General features: G+C 39.4%; 1 non-coding gene across 1 annotated transcript; it reads left to right on the top strand.

Annotated features, from left to right (window-relative positions):
* Nucleotides 1–9,019: 9,019 nt before the first annotated feature.
* LOC126002492 (small nucleolar RNA SNORA22) lies at nucleotides 9,020–9,149 on the top strand. The gene has a single exon (XR_007493187.1). It is a non-coding gene; the product is annotated as a small nucleolar RNA SNORA22 (small nucleolar RNA).
* The last annotated feature ends 827 nt before the right edge of the window (nucleotides 9,150–9,976 follow it).

Below are 9,976 nucleotides of genomic sequence, written 5' to 3'. Positions count from 1 at the left end.
AAAGAAGTGGGGTGCATTTCCCCCTTCTGCATAAAATAAAGCAGCCAAATACTACACCCTACCTACACCTTCCAACAAAAACTGCCCAGATCTGCAACTTAACCTTTTCAAACTTTCAAGTCACCAGATTTGTTTCTGATCTATAAATTCTGGACACCTCAATTTTTTAAATTAATATCTTCATTTAAACACCTTGATTACAAACATGATTGTGGTTGGGTTTCAGTCATGTAAAGAACACTCCCATTCACCAGTGCAACATTCCCATCACCAGTGTCCCAAATATCCCTCCTCCCCAGCCCACCTTCACCTGTACTCTAGACAGCCTTTACTTCCCTCATTTATTCACTTTATTATGATAGTTCTCAATGTAGTTATTTCTCTAACTGCACTCATCAGTCTTTGTGGTGAGCTTCATGTAGTGAGCTGGACCTTCCAGTCCTCCTCTCTTTTATCTCTGAAAATTATTGCGAGAATGTCTTTTATTTTTTTAAAACCCATATATGAGTGAGACTATTCTGCATATATTTCTCTCATTCTGCCTTATTTCACTCAGCATAATAGATTCCATGTACATCCATGTGTAGGAAAATTTCATGACTTCATCTCTCCTGACGGCTGCATAATATTCCATTGTGTATATGTACCACAGTTTCTTTAGCCATTCATTTGTTGAAGGGCATCTTGGTTGTTTCCAGTGTCTGGCTATTGTAAATAGCGCTGCAATGAATATAGGTGTGAGGAAGGAATTTTTGTTTTGTATTTTTGTGTTCCTAGGGTATATCCCTACGAGTGATCTAGCTGGATTGTATGGGAGCTCAATTTCCAGTTTTTGGAGGAAATTCCATATCAATTTCCATAAAGGCTGGACTAGATGGCATTCCCACCAGTGGTGGGTAAAAGTTCCTTTCTCTCCTCATCCTCACCAGCACTGCTTGTTCTTATTCTTCGTGATATGTGACAATCTCTGTGGAGGACACCTCAATTTCATATGATAGTGTCAGCCTACTGGTATCACAGGAAAGCTGATGAGAAAGTTACACAGTAATCTACCAAGCTCAGTGAGTATAAAACTAACACAGAAGGTTTACTAGCACTAACCATAGCGTAGTTAACCCTTAGACAGTGGCTTTAGTAATAATATGGGGTGATATAAACATTTTGAATTGGCCCTTTTTTTTTTTTTTTTGGTTTTTGGGCCACACCCGGTGACACTCAGTGGTTACTTCTGGCTATGCACTCAGAAGTCGCTCCTGGCTTGGGGAACAGTATGGGACACCGGGGGATAGAACTGTGGTCTGTCCTAGGCTAGCGCTGGCAAGGCAGATATCTTACCTTTAGCGCCACAGCGCCAGCCCCAAATTGGCCCATGTTGATCTAAGTGATTAATTCCATTTTCCTTTGTGTTGTAAGTAATATGAAGTAAATTTGTTTGTGCCTGCATGGAGGAAGGCAATGGTGGTGGGTTGAAGATTGAGGACAATTGTAAAGGTCACACTAATGATGAAGTTGGTGCCTGAACATTTAATGTCTGAAATGATTGTATTTTGAAAAACTTGGTAAATCATGGTGTTACAATAAAAATTAGAAAAAAAATTTAAAGAGTGAATCTTAAGTGCAGAACCAGGAGTAAGACCTAAGAACCATTAGGTATAGTCCCAAACAAAAATTAAAAAAATAGGGGCCGGGAAGGTGGCGCTAGAGGTAAGGTGTCTGCCTTACAAGCGCTAGCGTAGGACGGACCGCGGTTCGATCCCCCGGCATCCCATATGGTCTCCCCAAGCCAGGGGCGATTTCTGAGCTCATAGCCAGGAGTAACCCCTGAGCGTCAAACGGGTGTGGCCCAAAAACCAAAAAAAAAAAAAAAAATTAAAAAAATAAGATGTCTCTAGTAACCTATAAATGGGCACTCTCTTATTATATTTTAATAAACATTGAATAGTACATAGAAGTTTTTTTGAGAAATTATACTTATGCCATTTACTCTCAACAACTAGAATCATATATTTTTAAGTTTAAAAATTCATGATTTATTTCTTTAATTTTAAAATCACTGTGTTGCCATTGCTTATTTTGAAATGGCTCTCTAAATACAGGATACATTATACCAGAAGACATATCAAACTTTTTCAAACTTATTAATGTAAATTGTGATGATTTACTTTGGCAAATATATCATTTTAAAGCCACTAGAACTTATTCAAACAGACATACAGTTTTTCAATTTCCTGTCTCTATTTCAAAATGCAATTTTATGCATCTCTGCCTAATATTCCTTTGTTTAAAATATACCAGCAGAAAAAATATTTGGCCAAATAAAGGAAACTGACTGACTTTATTTTTTTCACATTGAAATATATAGTCCATATCTTTAGAGAGCTTTTATTTTCTTTGCACTTATTTTTATTAATATCTTTATTTAAACATCTTCATTACAAATATGATGGTAGTCGGGTTTCAGTCATATAAAGAACACTCCCCTTCACCAGTGCAATATTCTCTCTACTAATGTCCTGAATCTCACTCCTCCCCACCCCACCCCTGCCTGTACTCTAGACAGCCTTTATTTCCCTTATTCATTCAGTTTGTTATGATAGTTCTCAAGGTAGTTATTTCTCTAACTGCACTCATCACTCTTTGTGGTGAGCTTCATGTCATGAGCTGGACCTTCCAGCCCTCCTCTACTTTGTCTCTGAGAATTATTGCAAAAATATCTTTTATTTTTCTTAAAACCCATATATGAGTGAGACTATTCTGCATCTATTTATCTCCCTCTGGCTTATTTCCTCAGCATAATAGATTTTATGTACATCCATGTATAGGAAAATTTCATGACTTCATCTCTTCTGATGGCTGCATAATACTCCATTTTGTATATGTTCCACTGTTTCTTTAGCCATTCATTTGTTGAAGGCCATCTTGATTATTTCTAGAGTCTGGCTATTGTAACTAGCGCTGCAATGAATATAGGTGTGAGAAAGGAATTTTTGTATTGTATTTTTGTGTTCCTAGGAGGAGTGGTATAGCTGAATCATATGGGAGCTCAATTTCCAATTTTTGAAGGAATCTCCATATTGGGTTCCATAAAGGTTGGATTAAATGGCATTCCGAATAGCAGTGAATAAGAGTTCCTTTCTTTCCACATCTCCAGCAGCACTGCTTGTTATCATTTTTTGTGATGTGCGCAAATTTCAGTGGTGTGTACCTCATAGTTGTTTTAATTTGCATCTCCCTGATAATTAGTGATGTGGAGCATTTTTTCATGTGCCTTTTGGCCATTTGTATTTCTTCTTTGACAAAGTGTCTGTTCATTTCTTCTCCCCATTTGTTGATAGAATTAGATATTAGGGGAATCCAGATAAGAAAGGAAGAAGTCAAGCTCTCACTGTTTGCAGATGACATGATACTCTACTTAGAAAACCCTAAAAACTACCAAAAAACTTCTAGAAACAACAGAGGCAGGGACTGCATTCAGAAGACTCCACATGCCAGAACTTCTGGGTGTCTTCTGCTGGTATGTTGGGGGGTCTGGGCAGGACAGCTAGCCATAGGCCCCCTGAGCAGACCACTTAGTCCAGGGGATTGAGATTCCCCCCATGCCAGACTGGTCTTCAGGGCCACGCCTGGTAAATCAGGCCCTGGGGGGAGGGTGGGGGAGAGAAATTCCTCTCCTATGCATACACAAACTACTACAGAGGCAGGGGCTGCACTTAGAAGACTCCACATGCCAGGACTTCTGGGTGTCTTCCACTGGTATGTTGGGGGCTCTGGGCAGGACAGCTAGCCATAGGCCCCCTGGGCTGATCTTAGTCCAGGAAACTGAGATCCCCCCCACGTCAGACTGGTCTTCAGGGCCAGGCCTGGTAAATCAGGCCCTGGGGGGAGGGGGAGGGAGAGAAACCCCTCCCCTATGCATACACATACTACAGAGGCAGGGGCTGCACTCAGAAGACTTCACATGCCAGGAACAAACTCCTGTCATATGCATACTGGACCCCCATTCAGGGGTTCTTTTCTTACTAGTATTCATTTTTTAAAGTGCATGTGCACACATATATACTTTTTAACTTCACCCAAATATGTTCTTAATTTTTGATTGTTTCTAAAAAAAATGGAATGCCCTAGATTTGGAGGATAACATTCAAATAGGTCTCTAAAACCAGTGTATATGTAGACATGACTTCCTATACAGTGGCCTTCTCTGACTGCCAAGCCTAATCCATAAACAATTCATCTATACAATGTATATAGCCCTTCCCCCCACACCAGAGGCCCTTGTACTCCCTCATCTCACAATCTGGATTCATTATCTTCCCCTTAATTAACACTCTTTACCCTCAGTTCTTAACTTGTTAGGCACCAAGACCGACCTCCTGCCACAACAGATTCTGCCCTTTCCACACCCCTACAAAGCTCATTATTACTCCTTAACTCTCTCACCCCTATCCAACTCTCTTTTTAAAAACTTCAGTACTGCACAGCCCTAATCACAGACCAAAGTCGTGTATTGAATTTAACAACCCCCAACTATTTCAAAAGACATAAATGAACACATATGTATTTTGAATATTTTATGTGTATTTTCTTTGACAACTATAACTCTTACTAAGTATTCTTTTACAGTGACGATTCTACCCATTTTTTTATCTTTTCTTCTCTTTGTGAGCTGTTCAATAAGGAATTTTGGTCCCTCAGTTTAATGCTTATGATTGAACCATGTCATGGGGATTGTTGGACTTGTTCTTACGGCCTTCATATGCGCCGATAACGCCACATGGCATTGTTCTTTGTTTTCATAGGCACATCAAAATGGGAAAATACTATATATACAAATAAGTTCTTATCTAATAGATATTGGAACACACAAATCTGGTAGTGCATGGAACCTTACACCCTGAACATTGATATAATGACCAGGCACAGGTCTCAGAAGAATGAGCATCCTCCATTCACCCCTGAACCAGGGAAGCTATCTAAGAAACATCCAAGGTTTTTGATAACAACACCTGAAGCAATTCTCTACCAGGGAAGACCTTACCACTGCTCTGACATCGACCTGCTCAAAAGAGTCTTCCCTTAACACTAAGAAGACTTGACAACAACAATGACCTGCTTACAGGACAGGGCTCTCTGCATTGCCCTTTAATTGTGAGGTGAAACGAGAGGACACTCTGCACCATGCTGACTGCAATGAAGGATATGCAGATTCCAGGATCTTTAATATAGAAACATGATACCAACAACAGAGACTGTGTGAAAAATAAAAGTAATGGCACTATGGACAATGACTTGGATTGGACAAACTAGTTTGCCTGAAGCCTAGAGTTGGTCTTATGCCAGGAAACTTCAGGGGTAGGGTATCCTTGTATTTAGGTCAAGGCTTTTGCTTTCCATGTCCCTCAACACTGGTAATTTTTTCTGATCAAAAATGTTAAGCTTTTAATTATATTTTCAATGTAGATGACAAGGGAAGTGGGAAGACAAGAGGTAATCACCTCAAAAAGAAAATCTATCACTTTGCCGTTATGATGCTCCCCAAGAGAAATGTTTGGACAAGCCAGGATGAACAAAGTCTGATATGAGCAGCTGCAGTATAAATAGTTGCTTGTTATTAGTTCTACAAGGCTGTCAAGATGCAGCACTGTAGACTGTGCCTAAGTTTCATTGGTGTTCACAGAGTAGGTATGAATCGTTAACACCAGAATTCCTGGGAACCCATGGAACTCAGGCTACAAATGAGGAATTTGCTTTTTGTAGGAAGAGTCCATCTCAATGAACCTCAGTGCAGGTTCATAGCTTACTCTTGCCAAAAATAATTTCAAAAAACAAAACCAGTGAAGTAATGTAAGTTTATTTGGGAAATATGAGAGAACAGAAAGAGTGTTACATGCGTATGATAAAATGGGGGCTTATCCAGAGATTAAAGAGCCATGTACACATCCCAAGCCCAGATGTAGGCAACTCTCAGTATGGGAAAATGTAGTCTCTATAATGAGTGGAATAAATTACATACCTCATACAGAGTTGCAGGCAACCTTAGAATGGGAAAATGTTGGGGACTGTGACTTGTTTGAGGCCATTTTGCTGTTCTTTCTGCCATATTCCAGCTTTTCACCTAAAAGCTATTTTGCAGTCTTGCTGTAAGTTTTTGAGCTAAAGAGAAAGGAATGTGCAGCTGTAGGTTATAATTAGCCCTAGCCCGGAGGAGAGCAAAAGCTGCCTGGTACCGTTATCAGAAACTAGGCCTCACTCCTTAAGACCACATTCCGGAGTGAACTAGGCTGTTATCAATAAGTGTATGCTACATTGTCTGTTCAAGATCACTGAGGCAAGCACATCTTGCACCACCTCCTGATAGTCAAGCAATTAGGAATGCAGCTAGAAGGACACTAGAAATTTCCATGGAAACAGCACGTTCATCATAGCTTGAAGGTCATCCAGCCCCCCTAGCCCACTGCCCACTTCCTTATTTAGAGAATGCTTCACTTTCTTTGTTCCTTAAAGCCTGAAATATATCCTTGCCTTGTATGGGCCTTCGCGCCAAAAGTATGACTGACATCACCTTTGTACTGCCCCCTTCTCCTTCACTATATAAGAAGGAGCTGTAGTCAAATAAAATTGCCTTTGAGCAGTGAGATATTGCCTTAGGTCTTTATTATTAACCTCTCTCAGATTTTTTACAGGTGTGGTTGCTCTTCTACTCAGCAAAATAGGAGTGCGGTTGTCTGAGAAGCCTTCCCAGCTAATTCCTGCTGGCCGGGTCCCCCCTGGGGGGGCTTCAGGACCCCGCATTTTGGCGCCCAACGCTGGGCTCGAAGACCACCGCCACACCCCGAACGACTACGGGTCGGCGAGTCCGGAGCTGTTTCATAAATCGCAGGAATACCCCATCCGGGTAAGCGTTGAAACGAGTTAGCCTTAATCAAAAATTTAAACTGCAGTTTTTTCAGTCGTTCTGATCACCGCCCCTGATTGGCTCTTGGGGCTTCGCCCGTTGGCTTCACTTCCATGGGTGTTTCGTTGAGTACTGAACTTAAATTCATTAAATATATACAGTCTGAGTTGAAAGCCAGACATATAGAGGTTACCAAAAAAGATATTTGTAATTTTTTAATGTTTGTTCATGATGTTTGCCAGAAATCTAGTGTTCCCAGGCTCCCTCTCGCTCTGACTCTGTCTCTCAGTTTCCTTCCTCTTCTGACCCTTCATCTTCACTTCTGCCGCTGCGCCCTCTGTGTAAAATCCTAAACAGCCCTTCACTTCCCTAGCCTCAGCTCCGTCCCTGTTCCACCAAAACCTTTACTCCCCTCACCACCCTCCCCTCCTTAGCCAGCAATTGCAACAATACAAAGCCTTTAATTGGAAAAGCCTCAAAGAGCCATTTCAAGCCGTAACCTCCTATGGCCCCCAAGCCCCTTACACGCTCTCCTGCTTAGAATCTAAAAGCTGAACTCTTTGTCTCTTGGGAAGTTAACTTTTTTTTCCGCTGCAAAGCCCTTGCAGATAGGCAGGAATCCTGATCTCTAAGCTCTTATAGCTGGCCTCGCCTCTTTTCATATTCCAGCAGCTCCCCCACACGCGGCAACAAACTGTTGCTGCTTTCTTCCCCCCCCCCCTTTCTGACTTAAGCTCCCAACTCACCACAATTACATCCATGGTGTCTCACCTCTCTAACAAACTTGATAATGCTCTTAGCTCAAAAACCAGTGCTACTACCTTTCCTGTCTTTCTCCCTCATGGAAAAAGTCTTCCCCCCCCCCTCCCCGCCTGCTCAGCAGCCTCCGCAGCTACCTTCTCAAACGCCTCCCACTGATCCCCCGCACCCCAGGGGAAAAATTCTAAATGCCCAAGACGCTCAGTCCCTATCCATGGCAGATTCCCTCCTCTCACCGCTCCCCCTCTTAAAGCTATAGAAATGAAACTACTTGGCCAAATTAAAAATCTTAAACAAATCTTAAGCCTTCAAAAACAGGCTGCTTCTCTTAATTCACAGGTTTCTGCCCTTCAGGCGTTTCCCCCCCCCTCCTAAATCTATAGTTGTCTGTCCTCTGCCCACTGAATTCCACGGCCAGGCCCCCCCCTCTTGAGAATTCAGAGGAACAAACTAATAAAAGTGAGGCTGAGTGCCATAAAACAGAAACTGCTGCAGTGCCTACAAAAAATTCTAAGGGCACAGTGAGCAGGATAATTACAAAGTATCAGCTGCTAAGCCATAAAACCTTGCGATATCTACACTTTGCTGTTAAAACTTCTGAGCCTAATGTACCTTTTACTCAGTACATTCTGCTCAAACCAGCCCTCAGCCTCCTTCAGCCTCTTTCCTGCCAGCCTTGGGAAACAGCCAGCTCAGGCCCTGCCACTCCCACTTTAAGCCTTCCAATTCACCTTGAAATACCCAATCTTTGTTATTCATAAGAAATCTGAAAAGTGGCATCTCTTGCATATTCTCAAATCAATTAATAAAACCATGATCCCCATGGTACTTTTGCAACCCAGACTCCCCTCTTCGGTTGCCATTCCCTCTAATTCCAATAAATTAGTAATTAATCTTAAAAGATTGCTTTTTTTCTCTATATCATTACACCCTGCGGACTGTAAATAATTTGCCTCTAGCCTTCCTGCTGTTAACTGTGCTGGCCCCTCCCCGAGTTATCAGTGAAAGACTCTGCTTCACCTTGTTAGCCCTACACTTTGTCAGATATGTGTTATTAGGTTTAGTGCATTAAGTGGTGTAAAGTAATTATTAAAACATTAAAAAGCAACAGGAAAATAACGGCAATAAACTTTTTTTTCATGCCTCTCAGAAAATTTTACAGCAAGGTCATAATTCTGTCACTTTACAGATAACAAAATATTAGTAAAAGAAAAACTTCTTTGTGTTTTAAAATCCAAACGAACACAAAAGTGTTAAATTTAAGTCTTATATTTCTATTAAAAGTTTTATTTTAATTTTTAAAGTATTTACAAAATTATGTGAAAAATAATATGGTTAGCCTTTTTAAACAATATAGTTAATTTAATGCACAGTGAACACCTAGGTGTGCTTTATAGTACCCTTAGTTTTAACTTTGTGCTACAGCAATGGTTGTTCTTTATTTCTGCATTGAAAGAACTATTATTTTAAGTGCATTCAAAATATCAGCACATTATACAAATCTGTATATTTGTGTCGCAGTGAAAAAATAATATAAATGAAAAAATATATTATATATAATTTTATAAGTAATATATAAAAGTAACTAAACTTTATAAGCAAATTAACTAGTATTAAACATAATTTTAGTCTTAAGTTCTAGGTGTGTAAATGTATCCAATGTCTTTAACTATATTTTATAATAATCTAAACATTTAGTTAATTTGGTATATAATATTTTTTACAAATTATTCACATAAAGTCTTCATAGTAAAAACAGTTGTTTGTTTTTTAAAATCAGTTTTTATACCTTTAATAATCATAGTTCATGCTATTGTGTTTAATCATAAAAATTTTAACACTTTATTGCAGCTGTCTTACTATTCTACTGCAAAACCAATTTAAAGAAAACCTATTCATTTACAGCAAATGATTTCATACTTCAGAGTGAAGACTCCTTCTACAGTGCTCATTAACCATTTTACTTAATGTTTTAAACTTCAAATTAAAATTGTTTTAAAAATGTTTTGTGTTAAATCTAAACCTTAAAATTTATTTTCAGCAAAGTTCCACTCCATCTACATTAAGTACTTCTCAAAACTAAAAAAGTTTTTCTACAAAATTTTTTTTTCTTCTCACAAACATGCTAGCTAAATATTTAAAAGCGCTTGTCAATTTTTTATAAATAAGTCTTAAATCAATCCTTTTGTCTGTTTATGTGTCTGTTGTGATGAATGAAAGTGGCCACAAATGTAAAATGTTGTGTTTAGTGTTGTTTTGTTTTGTCTGTTTATTTGTTATCTCTACATTTTATAATAATACAATTTTTAAAGCCTTATCCAT

Source organism: Suncus etruscus, chromosome 2, assembly GCF_024139225.1.
Source record: "Suncus etruscus isolate mSunEtr1 chromosome 2, mSunEtr1.pri.cur, whole genome shotgun sequence".
NCBI classification, from domain to species: Eukaryota; Metazoa; Chordata; class Mammalia; order Eulipotyphla; family Soricidae; genus Suncus; species Suncus etruscus.
Note: the sequence above shows the minus strand (reverse complement) of the source record. Positions and strands in the feature narration are given on the sequence as shown.